This window comes from Hemitrygon akajei, chromosome 16 (assembly GCF_048418815.1).
Source record: "Hemitrygon akajei chromosome 16, sHemAka1.3, whole genome shotgun sequence".
NCBI lineage: Eukaryota > Metazoa > Chordata > Chondrichthyes > Myliobatiformes > Dasyatidae > Hemitrygon > Hemitrygon akajei.
Window position 1 is genome coordinate 42,851,492 of NC_133139.1, and position 22,114 is coordinate 42,873,605.

Here is a 22,114-nt window from a genome sequence, read left to right on the forward strand (position 1 = left end):
CCTAATTCTGTTAAGTGAAACTATACCTTACATACAATATTTCTACTTTATTTAGGCTGTATATTTATCATATCTTTCCTGTTTTTACTATACGTTCATGTTCTTTTAGGTTTTATGTCTTATTTGGTTTGATTTGATAGGTTTTTTTTGGGTCTGGGAACACTCAAAAAATTTTCCCATATAAATTAATGGTAATTGCTTCTACGCTTCACAACATTTCAGCTTACAAACTGTTTCATAGGAATGTTCTACCTTCGGTTAGCAGGGGAAACCTGTACTAATTTCTGTGACAATGTACAATCACAAATATAGTGCTAACAAGGTTCCATGCATTGGTAATTTCAGTTGTTAAATGACTGGCTTGTCTTGCAACATCAGGAACCCATTTCTATATTTCTCCAATAATATAGTTGATTAGAATACACTGATGAGTTACATAATATGACTAGGATCAATTTTCAGCTTGGGGTTGGTTGAAGACAGCAAGGTTGACAACAAGAAACATCACTTACAATTTTCGTGGACTATGGAATGAAATTAAGTTCCTGACTACAATCCAATGACTGCTGCTTTAAAAGAATGTGCAAGATCAGATTCTTTGATCTTTCCCCTAGTGCTCTTCTATGACTTTCATCAACTACCCACTGCCTGTTGAAAATCTTGCAAATGCTTGCTTCTGAAGCCTGGAAATGTATTTCTATTTGATTAAGATAATAAAAGCCATTATCACATGCAAAGTGATAAAAGGAAACTCATACCTTTGGATGGAATTGGAAGGGGAAAAAGAAAAAAAAATATTTTAAGTGTCTGTACATAAAAATTGATATTTATTAATTTTTGTTTGCTGGATAACCCTTTTATTTAAAAGTGAGCTGGAATGCAACATTTCTCCACTTGAAGAACTGGGTCGTTGAGACCAAAATTATTGGCAGCAAGAACTCAGCCATGTTGGAAAAGGCTAGTCAAACAAATTCTCTTAATTTAATAATCTAAACAATTCCAATTTAATAAAAATTAGGATCTCTTAACTCCCATTGCATATGAAAATACCTCTACACTTAGGTATATCACCAATGCTCAGTAAAATGAAGAGTGTATGCACAGGGAAAACAAAGCCTCTGCCTCAAGAAACACTGCAGTGCCTAAGTTTTGTTAGGATGAACCAATATAAAATTATTTATATTTAACATTCTGAGCCCAACAAGTTCATCCAGGTTTCAAAGTCCACATCAAACAACAGGGGAAAACAAAGCACTGAAGCCACTCCATAAACAAATACAGTGGATTGCAGTTAATTGGTCCATTGGGTAATCGGGGAAACTGCTTATTTGGGACAATTCTTAAACAACAAAAACTAATGGAGAAAATAGTTGAGATTCCCTTTATTTATTTGAGACATCACACCATTTAACTGGGAAAGGAGACTGTTGCTGAACAGTTTCTAACTAGTATCAGTTGCATGATTGTGAGGTCCTTAGACACTACACTGTACTTGGAGTGAACAATTTTTAAATTGTTTACCGTAGATGTCGGATTATAAGCCGCTACTTTTTTCCCCACATTTTGAACAGCTTTGAACACTGCGGCCTTTAATACGGTGCGGCTAATACATGATTTTTTTCATGCCGCCAAAAACATTTTGCCTCGTAACAGTAGACCAATAAAATTGATGAGTAGTTCACAGAGGTCCAATGAAATTGTACGATAAATCAAGCGCACTTTCACAATTAAATTATTGTAAATCAGTCATTTGTACTCACCCTCATCAACATGGAAAACACTCGAAGAAAAGCATTGTGCTGCCTTTATGGCAGTTATTTAGTTTATAATATTTTCGCTTAGTAATTCATTTTCTAGTTAAAGTTAGAAGTGTTTTAACTATATTTGTTTTCTGTACTACATCGCGGGATGCTATGACGTCACACCCGGTTTCGCCGCGTCTTGTGGGATACCAGTTTGCGATAAACGGGAAGGTGGGGGCGAGCGACATTAGACCCGCGCGAGAACGCATTACGCGAGCGGCACTGGATCTGAGCGAACGCTGCTTTTAAGTTAAAGGCGATCAATAACTTTTCCTGGTAGGCTGCAGTATATATATTTTTTACCAGTCGTTAGGAGATATTGAAATGTTGTTCAGTAAAAAAGTATACGCAACGTATATTTAAAAGTAGCCGCGTTACAGGCACGGTTCAAAAAAAAGCATTTGCAATATGTATTTGTTTATGTTACCATATGGATTTAATTAAAAGTTTAAAAATCCTCACGTGTAATATCTTTCTGTGTAAATATCTCATATTACAACGTGGGACACCTGCGGCCGAAAATCCGGTGCGGCCTGTACAAGTAAAAAATTGATTTTCTTTCTAAAATTAGAGCCAGCGGCTTTTAATCAGGTGCGCTCTGTAGTCCGGAATCTACGGTAATTTGCATGTGTGTTCAAAAAACAGTTTTTGTCACTGATAATTGGCAAGAAAGAAATAATAAGACAATTTAGTATTGTTTTGCTCACTGCGGTTTCAAGCATTCATGCTTGGAGATGCCAGAGATGGCCAGGAGCAGAAATGAAACAATTTCACTACTTCGACAAATTAGGACCTATGAAGAATTTGAGAGTATCCACAACAATCCTGAACGTTACAATAAAAATGAAGATTTGGAGGATGCAACTGTCAAAAGCATTGTATGAAGGCAGTCCATTATCTACACCTGTCTATGCTGATTTTGTTCATTTATAGTCAAAGAAACACAGCAGTGTGTTCATTGTCCGTTGTATCCGACAATAACAAGAAACCTGTGCAGGAGAGCTTTTCATATGGAAAAGCTGGGGCAGTTCCACTCTCAACCTCAGAAGTCCAGGTCTAGTGGTAGCAGTAGTCATCACAAATCGGGATCTTCCTTGTCTGCAGTGGATAACCATAACTTTTTCTGTGCCTTATCAAGCCCTTCGCTCTCCATGAAGCATTGCAGAGCTGCCTTCTTGGCCACTGGATCTCATTTTTGATCTCATCCACCCAATCCGCCAGAGTTGACTTCATATACTCGGACAGGCAAGTCCCCATTTCACTGGGGTACAAGGCCTGCCAGCTACTTTCACCTAGTTTAGCCCACTTATCAAAGCAAAGTACTAAGGTATGGTGGCTGTCACATGCAAGCAGCTACTTGGAACCACAGATGAGAGCTGAGCGTCTCAAAGGGGACCAAAGGTGAGAGTCTGCCCCAGAGTGGACACAGCCCCTTAAACCAGGGGTGCTACCCCTCCTTGGACACCCCATATACAACAGTGTACACAGAATGAATTCCTCCATCAAAACACAAGGAAATGTCCTGACGAAGGGTCTCGGCCCGAAACATCGACAGTGCTTCTCCTTATAGATGCTGCCTGGCCTGCTGTGTTCCACCAGCATTTTGTGTGTGTTCTTCCATCAAAAACTATTCGGAACTAATACAGTTTTATAGTTCTGTCGTAGCATTGGTGTTCTAATTTGTTTTGTATTTTATCTAAATACATGATTTGTTATTCAGTCAAATAGTAATTTGTCTTTTTTATGCCCTTTTATCTACTTCCATGAAACTTTGGCTAATTGGTACGGCCACTTTATTGAACCAACATAAACTGATCCCAATGTTTCCCTATTAACCAGAATCCACTGTATATCCCTGTGAGTTTGATCAATTTCAGCAACGATTTGATTGTCACTTATAGAAATAAAGTTAACTCATGGTTTTCAGTGTACATTCACGGAATTAACCAAAATCAAAATCACTACCAACAAAACATAAATTTTAATATCCATGACTTTTAGCATAATTGTGGTTTAGATTTCAACATGACTGAACATCATGCCACGTTAACACTTGATGATAGTTTTTCCGTAAGGTAGGAGCACAAAATAGCCACTTCACACTTCAACAGCTACAAGCAAAGGAAACAACTGCAATAATCTATAGTCAAATCAAAACCACCGTGCAAAATACAAATTCACCAGCACTGTGTAAAAACCTATAAATAAAAGGACCGTTGGTTTGAACAGGTGCCATTCTGAAGATTTTCAGGAAAGACAAAATTAATACATGGACCAGTAATTGCACAAGCTTATTGAGAAGCTCCCGTAACTGTGCAGGGAAGCAAAATCACTCTGCTCTTCTGAAACCAAGCTAACATTTCAGGTCAATGACCTTTCATTTTCATCCTTGATAAAGGATGAAGAACTTATTGGTACCTTGACCATGTCCTATCCCTCTGCAAGTATATTTTATTCGTTCCTGATCAGACCCACTTCACTTCCAAGTCCCCATTTATTGCTAACATGCCTACCAAAGATTTTTGGATTCAGTATTTGGTGCCAGCATTTCCTAATAGTTTGCCTTTGCCCCTCTTATTTACTTATTTTCCCTCTACATCTTCTAGGAATAGCTTTGTTTATATTTATTTTAACCATCAAGATAGCATTACGGGCATTCTTTTCTGCTTTACTCTACTCTCTTCAATCATCCAGACACCTCTGAACAGCCTCCACCTCAAAGATTGCCCATTGTTCAATCCCATTTTTGCCTGACAATCTTGGAGACTAATTTATCCAACCCAAAAATAGAAGTTATTTTTGCAATATTACCTTTTCCTTGCTTTGGCTTCCAAACACATTCTTTTCTTCAGTCAAATTGTCCAAAAAAAAATCACTTTTAGGTTAGTGCAATTTTGCACAGGATCAGTTACACATAGATAGATAGATAGATAGATAGATAGATAGATAGATACTTTATTCATCCCCATGGGGAAATTCAACTTTTATTCCAATGTCCCATACACTTGTTGTAGCAAAACTAATTACATACAATACTTAACTCAGTAAAAAATATGATATGCATCTAAATCACTATCTCAAAAAGCATTAATAATAGCTTTTAAAAAGTTCTTAAGTCCTGGCGGTAGAATTGTAAAGCCTAATGGCATTGGGGAGTATTGACCTCTTCATCCTGTCTGAGGAGCATTGCATCGATAGTAACCTGTCGCTGAAACTGCTTCTCTGTCTCTGGATGGTGCTATGTAGAGGATGTTCAGAGTTATCCATAATTGACCGTAGCCTACTCAGCGCCCTTCGCTCAGCTACCGATGTTAAACTCTCCAGTACTCTGCCCACGACAGAGCCCGCCTTCCTTACCAGCTTATTAAGACGTGAGGCGTCCCTCTTCTTAATGCTTCCTCCCCAACACGCCACCACAAAGAAGAGGGCGCTCTCCACAACTGACCTGTAGAACATCTTCAGCATCTCACTACAGACATTGAATGACGCCAACCTTCTTAGGAAGTACAGTCGACTCATGCCCCCCCATGTCCTACCTTACTCAAGGATTCCCTTACTTTGTCTGCAGTCCTGACAACTATTCCAGTCACAAGGTCACCATAATTTATAACTTTCAATTTTGTTTAATGCTTTAGTTATAGGGATTCTTTTAGTTCACTACTTTCTGGATTTAAGGAAGCCATGTGCATACATGATCACATACTTTGTACAATGCAAAGCATTACATCAACCAGTTGCACACTGGAACTGATATGCACATCAATGATCTTTGTTAGAAATCAACAATGTCTAATAACCTTAATTCTATAAGCTGAAAGTAAATTAACAAAACCATTTTCATTGTTCATGGAATGAGTCACAAATGTTCTCACCAGAGAAAAAAGAACACACAACATATACTACCTCATTGTAAAATGCACAATGGTGAACGGGGAAAGGTATTTTATTAGATAAACACTTATGATACAGTCTGCGTATTGCAAAAGCCAAAGGTCAAAAGTACTTCTCGCCCCACTCTACCCTTGTCCTTCTCCTTAAAAACAATTCATTCCATGAATTAATTACTGTATTAAACATCCTCCAGTAATTTGTGGGACAGAAATACATGTGCATACAGAACCAAGTAGGACATACTCCATGATAAACATTTTCTGTCCGATTTTACAGATTCTTTAAGGACTTACAACAAAAAAAAGCACAAATTTGCCACTTCTAATCATGTACTTTACTGTCTTAAATATTCATTAATAACATCTTACATTGTTATTAACAATCTAAATTTATCAAACTATTGTCAGAAACCCTGCTAATAGTGGCATACCAGTTTTTAACATCATACTTGTGTGCCTAAAATGTAGGGAAATACTTCAATCAACTGCAATTTTCTTCCTAAATTACAGTATATTTGTTATTTAGCTATCTCAAACAACATAACCTATTCAATTTATATGTGGCCCTACTGTACATGACGAAGGCACAGTAACATCATGTTTAAGTTGTTAGATATGATCCAAAGATCTTGATTTTTAACACAAATCTCAACTTTGTATCTAATGAATTAGAATTCTTCTAAATAAATAAATCTAGTCTTACAATTAATCTCAATTACAGCAAATTAAAGCATTAAACAACCAGTCTGTCATTAAACCCGTCTGATTCACTGATGTCCTTCAGAGAAGAAACTCTGCTATCTTCATTCCTGACCCATCTGCCAATATGGTTGACTCTTAACTGCCTCCTCAGTAAGTGACAATTACAGATGAACAATAAACGCTACCACTGGCAGCCACATTCATAACCCAAGAACGAATAAAACAAAAATGAAGGTGTAATTCCCTCTATTTCTCATGTTACACATATAGTCTGTTTGTTAAAGCCTGCAACTTAAGACAATATCTGCTGCTTTATACAAGAAACACTGATCAATTAATGTTGATTTATATTATTGGAATTACATTTTGCTGATTATTTACTTGAACCACAGGATTATATTCATACGCAGGTTTAAAACAAAATTTTAAAACTCACTATAGAACATATTGGACAATAATATCAACTTCAAGCACTAAGTGGTCCCTAAAGATTATAGTACCCTAATTTCAGTTTTTACCCGAAGGCATCAGCTGCTCCAAAATGCTCCTAGAACCATGACTGAGACAAATGTAAATTTTTAGATTGAAGTGCAGTCTTTAATCAGCCAATATAAAATTAGTATCAAAGATATTTCCTGAAATTGGATACATTTTTCTCCCCATATTTCAAAAGCTTTCTTTAGGCAAAATATTCAATTTATTAAATTGTGTTAGAGAAACTGAATTCTGATTATACACTGTTGATAGCTTTTCTTTCATATCTTTAACCTTTAGAGATTGTATTAAACCAAGAGAGAGATGGAGTGTAGTGGATGGTGTAAGAGCATAAGCTGAAGCCATTCTCAAAATGACTGAGTGCATTTTTCAAACACTCCAATTAACCCTTGTTAAACTGGCTGGTGGGGGGGGGGGGGGGAGAGATATGTTTCTATCAAAGGAGATGCAAGGTGCTCCTTCCTTCCACTGACCTGCAGGTCACAAGGTGTAGCACTTCCTTAGCACCCCCCAATCAGGGTGGTCATGTGAAACCATGGAGCATAATTACAACTCCTGGTCATGTGACCATTGATTCCAGGCAGACAATCTCAGAAGAGTATTGATAAAGGCTGGCGGGGGGGGGAGTGTCACCCATCTTATAAAGACACTGCCCAGGAGACGGCAAGGGAAAACCACTTCCGTAGAAAAATTTGGTAAGAACAATCAAGGTTATGGAAAGACCACATTATACGACATGGCACATAACGAATGAATGAAACTAACATTTTTAAAAGTGGGTGTATTTTTAAACTATCAGAGAATTTGACAAAGAAGTTCCTTCTGTATTTGCTTTATACCTATTCCAGCAACCACATCAACCACACAAATCAAATGAACTAAACCATGAAAATTGTAATTCCCTATGTTTTGTTGTTAGATTGCCAATTTAACTGCTGAAATGCATACATATTTCTTTGTAACAGAGAAAGACAGACTTGTATCCAGGAGCCAATTACAAAATATTAAATTCAATCTCCAGGGACAACTGAGAAGTATTTACAGATCAGAGATTTTAATATTTTCCAGAAATATATACTTGTAAAATCAAGGAAACCCTAGAGATTTTCTGAGGCCACCAATTCAGTTAAAATAACGACAGTTGCAAAACTGTTCCCTTTGTCCATAAATAAGGAAAGTCACTTAGAAATTATTTTCTTTCAATCATTTTCTATAAATAAGACTTTGGATCTCTGTTTAGGTTTAAAACAAAATGTTAAAAGGGAACTATTTCAGAATGAGAATGCCATGCTGAATTATTTAAAATAAAATATCTCTATGCATAAGATGTAAACACTAATATCAAAATTACTACTTGGAAATATTTCATCTATCCTTCATCTGGGGATTTAGCAAAAATATAGGTATTTGTGCAAGTAATACAATCTTACCAGCCCAAAGAACAATATTCCATGACTTTATTCCCCAAATGTAACTTCCATAAAACTGGGTTGTGAACCTGGCATTGATGAGCAACGCACAATTCCACTAGGCTACCCACTTTACCACCCACTTTAATATTTCATGTGAACACAAGTAAACATGGGAAAAAAGGTGCATCAGTATTTAGATCATTTCCATCAGATTAACATTTCAATGAACACAAATCAAATGTAGAAAAGCTAATTGTTTAAACATTTTACAGGGCTAAATATTTACATTTTATTCCCATTGTGAGAATGAATAGTTTGTCAAATTTTAATTAGCTGTGAAATAAAATCTCGCAGGTTTTAAATTTCTATTTGCTATCTAACAATTGAAAGAGCACACATTCTCTTTAAAAGAGAGAAAATCCGCTATATTCTGTCTAACCCACACATTCAGTTAAATAGCCTCCTGGTATTCAAAAATATTTACATGATTCACATGCATAAACTAATCCAATACTGCATTTATTAAGTCTTTAATGACTAGCTTCCCATGTACCATTTATATTTAATCACCAAAGTGACATTTTCTCAGACATTTCCTCAGGACTAACTTCCACTCCAGTCATCAGAAGTGCAAGGTAGCCATGCATCTATTTTTTTTAAAAAACATGGTATAGCCATTGCACACCAGTTACAGCATAATCGTGACTGAGCTGCAAAATGAATTTAGTTCACATGCAAGACCGGCATACAAACAATCTTAGCCAGAGTCTATTCTATGGACTCTCTCCTAATTCTCTCTCTTCTTTAGTCACCCATACTTGGTAATGTCAACAGCTTGAATGGCTAAATAAATCCACTTACATATTTCCTACAAAATCATCCACCAGGGAGACCTAACAGAAGACAGAATCATAGGGTGCTAACAACAATGGAAGGAAGCCATTCAGCTCAGAATCCATACTAGCCAGTTAGTCCCATTCCACTGATCTCTCCTCCAGTGTTGCAAATTCTTTCCTTTCAGATACTTATCCAACTCCCTTTTGAATGCTATAATTATAGTTACTTCCAGCAATGTATGTTCCAAATGCAGTGGTTTCTAGTTAATTTGGCCATCAGTTAATCAGGGAAGCTGCGTATTTGAGACAACTCTTAAAGAACAAAAACTAATTGAGAAAACAGTCAGGATTCCCTTCATTTATTTGGGACACCATGGCATTTAATTGGGATAGGAAGTGATCAGCCACATGCCCTTGCATGGCCATTAGAAACTACACTGTGTTTAGAGTGAACAGTTGCACGTGTTTGTGTTACGTTATTCATTTGGGCCAAGGGATGCAGTTTCAAAAAGCAGTGATTTTTGATCATTTTGTTTTTCCTATTTTGACTTTCAACATTTTTGGGACCCTTGCCATGAAAAAATACAATACTAGCCAAAAAAATTACCTGATAGGACCAAATTAAAAGCCATCCACCTAACACCATCCATTGACAGCTGGCAGAGATAGCTATGATTTCACACTAGATACATCAGCAACATAAACTGCGAGAAGAATAGGCATTACGCAAGGAACAACAGGAATCATTCCAAAAACAAAAGTGTGAAGTTAAGGATCCAGATGTTGAAGTGGCCCTCAATCAATGGTTTTCCATTGTAACTGGACAAGGTGTGCATGTCAGTAGACCAATGTTAAAGTAAAAGAAAACACAAATCAGAGGAGTCAAGAAGCTGGGTCACGAAGATTTTAAAGCAACAAATGGTTGGTTATTTCAATGGAAATGTAGACACCACATTAAATTCAAGAAAGCACATGGTGAGAAAGGTAGTGGTAATGCTGTAAGTGGAGAAACATGGAAATCTAAAAAAAACCTGACTTTCTTCAAAATTTTTGTTCAGATGATATCTACAATGCCAATGAAACAGGGTTTGTTTGTTTTTTAAAATTGTGTCACACTGAACTGCTCCCTTAGCTACAAACACGCAACATTATCAGGTTCAAAGAAAGCAATGAATTGCATGACGTTCAAATACGTCAGGAATTGATAAAAAAAAATTGTTGTTATTGAGAAAAGCACTAAGAGGCCAGGAATAGTTTACCAATCGAGTACTATGCAAGCATAGTCAATGAATTCCTCTATTGGTAACCATTACAGTACTGTAGTAATATTGGTAATTTGCTCTGTATTTTATTTAAATACATAATTTTTACTCAGTTGTTAGAGCTGTTTAATTTTAATTGTTTTTTGCAGTACAATAGTTGCTTGTATTTTAAAGTAGCCTTTATATACATAACAGAATAATCAGAATCAGGTTCAGTAAGATCCCTGTGGCTGTGCTGTTCTGTTCTCTTTGTTCTGTTAAAAAGCAACAAGTTTTTTGCCTCATTCCTGACTTCTAATAGATCCTTGGATTTCAATATCAGCAACCAACACAATTAAACAGTAGTATGTTGTTGTTTGGTTTTTTTTTTGAACATGCCACTTAAAATATTTCCATAAAAATTCATATAATGGGGCAGCTGCTTAACTGGTCCTGATGTGTCCCAATTAACCAGAATGCACTGTACTAACCATTTATTATTTTAAAAAACCTTCAAGTTCATTTCGCTTCTGTTGCCAAACACCTTCATTCCATTTTCCCTCTAAGCCCCCCTACCTTGGGAGCTTTCTTTCTATGCCTATCAGATCAAGTGCACAGTTCCAAATGCAAAATTTTGTTCAGTTTATCCACATAACTAAAATCCCTCATCCTTGGAGTCATTTTGGTAAATTTCTTCCACCCACTTTCCAAATACTTGACAACTTTTCTAAGGCTACATCCACACTAGACTGGATAATTTTGAAAACGCTGGTTTCGCATAAAAACGATAGGCGTCCACACTATGCCTTTCTGAAAATATCTCTGACCACATTGAAACTGAGATTTTGGCGAATCTCCTCCTACTGGGCATGTGCAGGTCACATCTACCGAAAACAAGCAACATGTTGGGTGTCAAATCTCGCCGTAAAAGTGCACGTTTGTGTAGTTACAGACCAGAAAAACTTAAAACGACGAACAGCTGGTGGCTCTCGCGCAGGAGAACCTAAAAGTTTTAAAAAAACAAATACTGGAGCGTGCAGAGACAACCGACAGTGAGTTCACGGACAGATCGACCTGGCTGACGACGAACATTGAAAAACTGACTAACTCTGTTGCATTAATAAAGCACCTTGTTAAATGTATAAACGTTTTAATGTCTGCATCAGTGTTATCTTGTATTTCCATACAATGTTACATTAGGCTGTTACACATCTATTGTCAGAGAAGTACTTGCATAAATAGGTAAAATCACTGTCATACGAGCAAGGACAGAAAACAGAGCAAAGTGAGTATACTTATTTATTCAGTAAGTTATGAGTCAAAAGTATTTGGTGAGTACATTTTTAACTCTTCTGGCTTCAGTCCCATTGCCGTCTGTTCTGAAATTGTTAGGTTGCGTTCAAGAAAACAATGAAATAGCGCGCTGCCATCTGATAGCGTTTTCAGATTTTTCCAGTTACCCCGTCCACACTGATCTGCCTGAGTAGTATTTTCAAAAATACCCACCCTGGAAAGTGTTTCTGAAAAGGTTCGGTTTCGGGGGACAAAAACGCCGTTTTAGTGTGGACAGAGGGTAAAAACAAAGAGAAAAAGCTTCGGTTACGGATTTATCCGGTGTAGTGTGGATAGCCTAAAGATCATCTGTAGTTTTTAAAGGCACTTCCTTTCCCTGGATAAGACTGACTTTATTAAATGGGAGGCTAATTCACACATTCCAAGGATCACAATGGTATTTTTGCAACGCAACAGAGAATCCGCCCTCACAGATGATTTTTCAAGGGAAACTGTGGAAAGCTTTGCCTACAGAACTTCATACACTTTTTATGAAATTGAACAATCTAATTGGATGTGTTATATTGCATTTTTCAAAAAGGCACGGATCCTTGTTTCATATGGATTCCTTGTTATCATGCCTGATGTTACATCTCTCACATTGCAACACTTTTAGTTGAATTGGAACATTTGAGATCTGCAAAGCAAGTAGCAAAATGCACATGAAGGTATAACTAGTTACAGAATGACTATTATCAGAATTCATCGGCATGTGATGTGAAATTTGTTCTAGCATACTGGGACTGTGGTGATGCCACACTGGCAGATTTTGCAAAATACTGGGTGTTTTTTCTATTAAGAATCCAATGTACCTTTAAATTCAATTTAAGATTTACACAGTTGAATAATAAATATAGAATGTGAAATAAAGTGCAGCAGCCAAGCCTCAGCACATGAAAGGGAGCACAGGAATTTCTGCCCAGTAAATCAGATGGCAAACAATCAGCACTTCCCAATAGCCCAATTACCAAATATTAGAGTTTACTCTACTGAGATGGCAATGGAATATTGGCTAAGGAAGGTTAGTTACAACTGTGTTAAGCTTTGGCAAGATGATACTTGGAGTACTGTGCAACACACATAAAATGCTGGAGGAACTCAGCAGGTCAGGCAGCATCTATGGAGAGAAATAAACAATTGACGTTTCATGCCGAGACCTTTCATCACAACAATGACAAGTCCTGATGAAGGGTCTTGGCCTGAAATGTAAACTGTTTATTCCTCTTCATAATTTGTTGCTCTAGATTTTCAGCATTGGCAGAATCTAGTACTTGTGACTTGGAGAACAATGTAGTTTTTAGCTTCTTATTTAAAGGAATAAATACTTGCTCTAGAGAAAGCATAGCAAAAGTTCACTAATTTAATTCATGATGAGGGCAGTCTTATGAACAAAGATTGAGCAGACAGGCTTCAGACAAAAAGTGTGGTTAGACCTTACTAAGCTATGTAAAATTGTTTGATGATTTGACTGGCAGAATCATTCCAGCAGTTCTAATCAACAAGCTCCAAAACCTGAGCCTCTGTATCTCCCTCTGCAACTGAATCCTTGACTTCCTCACCAGGAGACCACAGTCTGTACTGATCAGAAGTAACATTGCCTCCTTGTTGACAATCAACACTGGCGCATCTAAGGATGTGTGCTTAGCCCACTGCTCTACTCTCTTTACACCCACGATTGTGTGGCTAGACACAGCTCAAAGGCCATCAATAAATTTGCCGATGACACAACTATTATTGGCAGAATCTCATATGGTAACAATGAGGGATACAGGAGCGAGACAGATCAGCTGGTAGAGTGGTGTTGCAGCAACAAACTTGCACTCAACATCAGTAAAACCATGGAAATGATTGTGGACTGCAGGAAGGGGAATTCAAGGGAACACCAGTCCTCATCGAGAGTTCAGAAGTGGAAAGGGTGAGCAGTTTCAAGATTCTGGGTGTCAACATCTGAGGATCTATCCTGGGCCCGATATATTCATGCAATTACAAAGTAGGCACAACAGCGGCTATATTTCATTAGGAGCTTGACGGGAATTGGTATGTCACCAAAGACACATGCAAAATTCTATAGATGTACCATGGAGAGCATTCTAACTGGTTGCAACATCATCTGGTACGGAGGGACCACCGAACAGGATTGAAAAAAGCTGCAGGAAGTTGTGAACTCAGCCAGCTCCATCATGGGCTCTACCCTCCACAGCATCCAGACATCTTCAAAAGGCAATGCCTTGAAAAGGAAGCATCCATCATTAAGGATCCCCATCACCCAGGTCATACCATCTTCTCGTTGCTACCTCAAGAAGGGGGCAGCACAACAGGAGCCTGAAGAGACAAACTAAAAGGAACAGCTTCTTCCTCTCCACCATCAGATTTCTGAATGAACAGTGAACCCATGAAAACTACCTCAGTACTTTTTCCCTGCTGTTTTTGCACTTTTTTAGAAATATCTACTTCTTGTTGTAATTTATAGGTTTTATTATCTATTGCAATGCCTTAAAAAAATCCCAGTGATATTAGACTTGATTCTGTAAGGATGTTTTCTCTTTTTGATAAGTTGAGAATTAGAGGTTATGCTCTGCAGATAGAATTCTATCTACTTACCGACCCATCAAGGCTTATGAGGACAGGAAAATGGAATCAAGACCAAGTAGCAGGTTTATCATTATCTTATTTAATGTCAGCAGAGGCTCAAAGGACTCCATGCCAATTGCTGCTCCAGTTAAATACAGTTTTTAACAATGCAATTCGCATGTGACCAATTAATATATTTTAATTTGCTAAATAATCTTCATTTGCCCAAAGTATATTATAGATTATTACAGCTTTGATGTCAGCTTCAAAAATTTACAAATAAGTGACTAATGAACAGAAAAGTTAAAAATTTACAATGCACAAGTCATGACAAATTAAAGTTATTTAGATAAGTACAGGTGTCCCCTGCTTTATGAAAGTTCGCTTTACGCCACTTCGCTTTTACGAAAGACCAACATCAACACCTGTTTTCGGTAACCAAAAGAAATCTGAAGAAGATTTTCACTTTTATGGAAAAAAGTGTACACTTTAAATGTGTTTACCCCGAGAAAGACTACCGTGACTGTGAAGCCTTGCGCAGGCAGGTGTACGCGCCGATTTTTTTTCAACAAATCGGTTTTGGCTAAATCTTCCCAATTCTGGTAAGTGAAACTACACTGTACATACATTATTTCTACTTTATATAGGCTGTGTATTTATCAGATCATTCCTGCTTTTACTATATGTTAGTGTTATTTTAGGTTTTATGTGCTATTTGGTAGGTTATTTTTTGGGTCTGGGAACGCTGAAAAATTTTTCCCATATAAATTAATGGTAATTGCTTCTTCGCTTTACACCATTTCGGGTTACGAAATGTTTCATAGGAACGCTCTACTTTCGGATAGCGGGGGAAACCTGTACCCAATTAATTGATTTTAAGTGCTGTCTGGTCTCCAGGGAAAAATAAACTGCACTGCCATTCAAAAACCAAAACAAGTGGCTCAATCTTAAAATCACCCAAGCATCAACAAAAATCAAAAGCAGCATGTTAGTCTTTACCTATCAGAAGATGGAGCAACACATTTTGACCACCCTAACCTGTATTTTATGAATTGAAGCCCAATATATGCAACCCAAAATCAAAAATAACACAAATTTTTAAAACAGATAGATACTTTTTCAGAACTCGGCAGCGACTTAACACCTGCTAAGTATTTCCAATACTTGCTTTCCATTGATTTATCCTGCTTAAATCACTCAATACTCTCACTCCTCTGTATCTCCACAACCTTCTCCAGGCCTACGAACATCTCGCATTGTATCCTCTACATTCCTAAATCTGATCCTTGGCAGCTTTGCCTTTAATACTCAATACAGTAAATCAATCCAACACAAGATGCTTTCTTCTCAATTATCGCACAACTAACTTTGGCCACACAACCTAATCTTTCCAATTATAACTCAGTATCCATGTTTTCATCATTGCACTGATCAGTTTACCCTAAAAGGAAACATATAAATGCACAGTTTTTTTCCCTCTGTTATTTTAACAAATGGCAGTAAAATCGTTTACATCGCCACAAATATAATTTAATTTAAATACTGGCTGCTGAAGTAAAGAGGCAATGTACTAATTAAATGCAATATAACCCCATCTCCTTTAATCCAATGTAATACAATTTACTGGCTACTAATCACACACGTGCAGTTATATCACATACACTCAAGATTAAAGATTACTATTACATACATTTCAACCTCTACTTTTTTAAAGAAAACAATTAAGAAAACATCCAGGATGTGGAAGAATGCATCCATAATTTCCATTGCAATATGTAATTTGTTAAGCATTTGAAAAGACAAAGAGCTATTTATTCAACCTAATGTCCTACGTACATGAAATTTTAGTTACTAGTGAAAATATAATGCTTACTTAGTTTAAACAGCAAGCTCCAGAATTTATTAAAACCCTCTCTTGAAGAATTTGACATCAAAGCTGCAAAAGTAGAGAGAGAAGAGTTATGAAAAATGCCCGAGTGGCATGATCCACCTGCTTACCAATACATTAGGACCAAGTACAGGAAGTGCCATGTGCATGTTAATCTCTGTGAATCATATTCACCTTAGATTAACCACCACAACATTTAGGGCCTCCCAATGTCACAGAGTGATTACATTCCCAACTTCAGTTCTCTATTACAATCTATTAATTTTATGAATATAAATACAAAAATGCAAAAAAGTGGCATTGCAAACTATGTAATCAACTGCAGTATTACAGATCTGGTCTAGCTGTATCGCTCTCTTACAAAGGAGACTTTAAACAAAGATTCATTATACTCCATCCACATAGATATAAATTAGATAACTCATCACCCAATTTTTAAGCATTTGGCCCAACAAACTTAAAATGTACTTTGGCCATTCCTTGTTTCTGTTATTAATCTTGCTGCACAGAAATTGATTCTAGGTTTTGTTTTGGAACATAATTAGTAAATTATATAGAAAAGAAAATTGCATTAAAAGAAACATCAGTGGCATTTAAAACAGAATATACAAGGATTAGAAAGGAAGGTGAGCCTCAAGAACAAAACGTCAAATTTCAAAACCATATCAGTATAACAATTTCTTGAACTAAACAGGTAGGGCATAAATGCAGTTGATTAGTCTCAAGTCCCAGTCAATTAAAACAGAAGACAAAACAAAATGAGGAGATCCTCCAAGAGACAAGAGTTTATAACGTCCACACCAAACACAGATATCCAGGTGTCCAATCCATTCCATGTCAAAGATCAAACCAAAGACAAAAATGTATCAGAATGTAATCAAAGCAGCAGGATACATCTTCCAATAGCTGATTTCTAAATTACATAAAGAAGGCACAAATACGTAACTAGAAAAACTACTTCCTCTGAAGCTCAAAAGAAATCACCTTTAGACAATCAGTTTTCTCTAAACAATCAGGTCCCAACATATTGATGCAGTTATAAAGAAGGCAAGACAACTTCATTAGGAGTTTGAACAGATTTGGTATGTCAACAAATACACTCAAAAACTTCTATGGATGTACCGTGGAGAGCATTCTGACAGGCTGCATCACTGTCTGGTATGGGAGGCTACTGCACAGGACCGAAAGCTGCAAAGGGTCGTAAATTTAGTTGGCTCCATCTTGGGTACTAGCCTACAAAGTACCTAGGATATCTTCAAGAAGCAGTGTCCCAGAAAGACAGCCTCCAGTGAGGACCTCCAACATCCAGGGCATACTCTTTTTTCACTGTTACCATCAGGTAGGTCGAAGGTACAGAAGGCTGACAGCAAACACGTAGCGATTTAGGAACAGCTTCTTCCCCTCTGCCATTCAACTCCTAAATGGACATTGAACCCGTGAACACTAACTCACTTTTTTTTTTAATTTCTGTTTTTTGCATGATTTTTAATATATTCAATATATGTTGTTATGACCTCAGCCCCCTCCTTTGGGAGAATCGCCAGAGAGAGAGAGCCTTACGGTCTGGAATGTGTCCTGGCCCCTCAGCAAGACAAAGCCACGGATAACGGCCATTGTCTCTTGGAGACACCTTTGTGGATTGGGGACTGGGGCTACGTGCAAGCCCTCAGGGCAATGTGGGCTGGGTGACGGGGAGAGATTGCATCATCTCAACCTGATTGACATCTGAGACCCCGTGAGTCCAGATAAAAGAGGGGCTGTAGAGACGGCCCCTCAGACGCACCAAGGAAACACACGAAGGAGGAACGCTAGAAATCCTGCGACAGCGTTTTAATAGCTACAGCCGGTGGTGGGGTTCGTGTGCGTCCTTCCCTTGCCTGGGATTGGCGACTTCACCACGGAAGACGGCTTAGCTACAGGGGAAGCCACAGATGAGAGTCCATTCCCCCAACGAGACTTCTGACTACCTCCTACAGGTTGGAAAACCTGTCGGGTAAATACTTCATGCTCTCTCTGTCTTTCTAACAAAAGTGCACCAACGCGACACTTCCGCCGGCAACTAAGTGAAACTGCCGTGATCTAAAAGACTTTTAGATATCCAGCGAACGATATAAAATCTACATTACCCCTAGACGACGATCGAGCTTGTGTTTTGAATGATTATTATTACACCGGTGTTTTAGATTGAGTTTTGACGATGTATATGATCTGAATGTTTTGTATTAACCATACGTTTGTACCCCTTTTTGAATAAAACGTTTGAAAATAGTAGCATCAGGTTTCGGTACATCCATCTATCTTTGCTGGAAAACCACCCGGTTACTGGGGAACGTAACAATGTATACTGATCTATTGAATTTATTTATTGATTTATTTATTTTTCTTCTATATTATGGATTGCATTGAACTGCTGCTGCTAAGTTAACAAATTTCATGACACATACTGGTGATAATAAACCTCATTCTGATTCTTACCTCTTAGCCCACTGCTCTACTCTGCACACTCATGACTGTACATCTCTACAAATGCCAACTATAAATTTGCCAATGACTCTACTCTTGTAGATGGCAAGGAGCTCAAGTTCAGTTTACTGTCATTCCATCACACACATGTATACCGCTAAACAAAACAACTCTCCTCCGGACCAAGGGACACAATACAGTACATACAACTCACACACACAGAACAAATTAATATTATCACAAATAAATTAAGAATAAGGCTCATTTATGACAAAAGTTAAAAAATAAACAGTACAAGGCAACTGAAGTTTCATAAGTGATGAGACCAGGGTGATGGTAGGGAGTTCAGTCATCTTATGGCCTGGGGGAAGAATTCCATCCCAACAGTTCTTGTCCTAATGCTCTGTACCTCCCACCTGATGATAGGGGGTCAAAGAGATTATTGAAGGGATGGGATCGATTATCGATAACATTAAGGGCCCTGCATCTGCAGCACTCCAGATAAATATTTCTGATAAGTGTTATGTTGAGGAGGAGGCCTACAGGTTTGAGATAGGTCAGCTGGTTGAGTAGCATCACAATAACAACCTTGCACCTAATATCAGCAAGACCGAGGAATTATTAGTGGATTTCAGAAAGGGGAAGTCAGGAAAACAAACAATAATCCTTATTGAGGGGTTAGCAGTTCTTGGACATCAACATCTCCAGGGATCTACCCTGGACCCAACAAATGATGCAATCATGAGGAAAGCATGCCAGCGGTTCTACTTCATTAGGAGCTTGAGGAAATTTGGTACATCACCAAAGTCTCTTGCAAATTTTTATACACATACAGTGGAGAGCATTCTGACTAATTGCATCACAGCTAGCATGGTGTTTCCAATGCACAGGATCATGAGAGCTGAGAGGGTTGTAGACTCAGCCAGCTCCACCATGGGTACAATCCTCCCCACCATCAAGAACATCTTCAAGAGCTGGTGCCTAAAGGTGACAGCAGCCATTACTGAAGATCCTCACCATCTGGTTCATGTCCTCATGTTACTACCATCAAGGAGGTTATACAGGAGCCTGAAGAACCCAACTCAATGATTCAGTGAAAATTTTTCCCTCTGCCATTAGATTTCATAACGATCCATGAAACCATAAATACCATCTCATTATTGTTTTTATGTACTATATTGTAATTTACAGACTTTGTCTTTGTAAAGTATTGCTGTCATAAAACAACAAATTTTATGTCACATGTTAATGATAATAAACCTGATTCTTTTCTATCAATCAAGTATAGTTTGACTAGTGAACTTTTAAATCCTTTTTGTTGGGATTTAGTTCTATGGTTGCCTATAAGCAAGTTATTAATAAACATGCAGAAGCTTAGACAGCAAATACTTAAGAACAAATAGTTTAAAAAAAATACCACCCCAAATTCTACTCAGAATAATCCAACTTGATTTTTATTCAGTCATAAAACTCCATCCCAGCAATAAATGTCCATGCCCATGCAAAATTTACTCTTTCCTATGTCCATCTTTTAAAATGCCACAAGGATTTTAAAAATCATGGCTAGATCATCAACCATCCCATTTGATTGTGGGGAGACCTGGTCAGTGGTGCAATGAAGATGATGATCCAGTCGAGTGACAAATTGTAATTATTTTGAGCATACAATTGGTATCATATGTGACTTCAATTTAGTTTAGACTAAAAGGCACAACCTTACTAAATATTAATGAAAACAACATAAGATACCCAAACAACCAAAGATATAAATGCAACCCTTGCAACATTCTATACAGAGCAAGCTGTAACAAAATTGAGCATATTAATGTGGCCTGAGTGCCACTGTTAAGTATTGGACCCATCCACTTGAACTACTACAGTGGGAAAGATTAGGAATTATCAGAAGGACATCATATTTGACAATTCAGAAATCCCTTCTGCACCCTTACAATGGTATTGCTATGAACACAAAAGTATATTTGGAATACTATCATTAAGCAAAGATTAAACAAGAACATAGAACCACATACAAGGGTTCAGATACTACTTGAGAACAAATAGTTTCTGTTCTTTGTTAGTGAGGAGTTAACCAAATCTGATTTTTCATTTGCATACTAACTGAAAATCACCAAAACATTATTTAACTGACAGTAAATTTTACAAGACTCAAATCAGTTCACTTAAAGTATTTAGTTTTCAATGCCCTGGTGACTTGATGCCAAGCAATGAAGAAACATTAAATTTATTAATTTACACACAATGAATGACATATCTGTTTCCAAGATAAGACAGGCATTTCATCTTTGCTCCATTTTCTAATTCCTTACATATTATGCTTTCTAAAAAAAAAAATTAGTTACCACTGCAGGGCCAAATTTTTTAGACTACGTTACAGCATTAAAAATCAGTCACATTCTAGAGAACATTTCATGTTGCCCCTGGCAAAGCTTCTCAAGCTTCAACAACAACAGTTTTCAACTAGAAAACGCTGTTTGCTGCAGATTCAGCACATAATTTATGCGAAGTGCAAATTATTCCTTGGTAATTCAGTGTTATACTGATCTAGGATATTTCATAAATTGGAAAATCCTGTAATCTATCATGTTGTATATCCACCAATTAGGCAGTAAATAAACCAAGAAGCCGTCATGAAAGTGTAAATTAAATGATTATGGTGACCAGATTCTTTCAGAAAGAAACACAAAATATTTTTTAAAAGAAAACTTTAATTACTGTAAGGTGGGCTTTTGTGGGTGTAATATAGTAACACCACTATACCTGATCAATATGAAGTTATAATTCTCTATGATATAATCAGTTTGCATCTCCCACAACAAATGAACAATTTTACATACTAACTGCATCTTGTAAACATCTTGCATTCATTGGAAGATCACTGTTCCAGTAATCACACTGCTTTCATTGGAAATGGTTGCCAATTTACGTCAGCTGCAGTTGTAGAGACAATTTAATCATACAAATAGTTCTTACATCCTTCACATTTTTAACTAAATATATCGCATTGTTTTTCAGTTTGTAAGTAAATAACCTATAATTGTTTTCCAGATTGTCTATAGGTAATCTAAATCCTTCAGTAACTTCCACTGTGTGTCCATTCATTGACTGGCACTGCACAATGTACAGGCACTCCAATATGTAGCTTTCCTTTCAATTTATACCCATCAAGAGTCAGCAAATTTCCAAATTTTGGCAGTCTGTTAGATTATTAACACACACACACACACACACACACACACTCCAACGTGCAAGGAGTGGGTATGAAAGCCCAACAGAAATGGTGATCCAGCACAATTAACCAGTCAAAGACAGTAATATTTTTTTTAAATTAACATTGCCAAAAACAGCAGTAAGCCCAAGGAATAGAAACATTCCAGAATGCACGAAAGAGTGAAAAATTAGTAAGGAAAATTATGGAGTAATCCAATGAGACATAAATTTGGGTGTGCAAAACGGAAAAAAAA

The 22,114-nt window shown here is 37.2% G+C and overlaps 1 protein-coding gene across 3 annotated transcripts in view; it reads right to left on the reverse strand.

The window, feature by feature from the left end:
• The window catches only part of kdm4b (lysine (K)-specific demethylase 4B), a 535,771-nt gene that overhangs the window by 509,416 nt on the left and 4,241 nt on the right, over nucleotides 1-22,114 (reverse strand). The window contains exon 2 of one of the 3 annotated variants that reach the window (XM_073068770.1): nucleotides 16,155-16,217. The exons of the other annotated variants lie outside the window; for them this stretch is intronic. The gene's annotated coding sequence lies outside the window, so the exon portion shown is untranslated. The remainder of the gene's footprint in view (nucleotides 1-16,154; nucleotides 16,218-22,114) is intronic. 3 annotated transcript variants of the gene reach the window in all.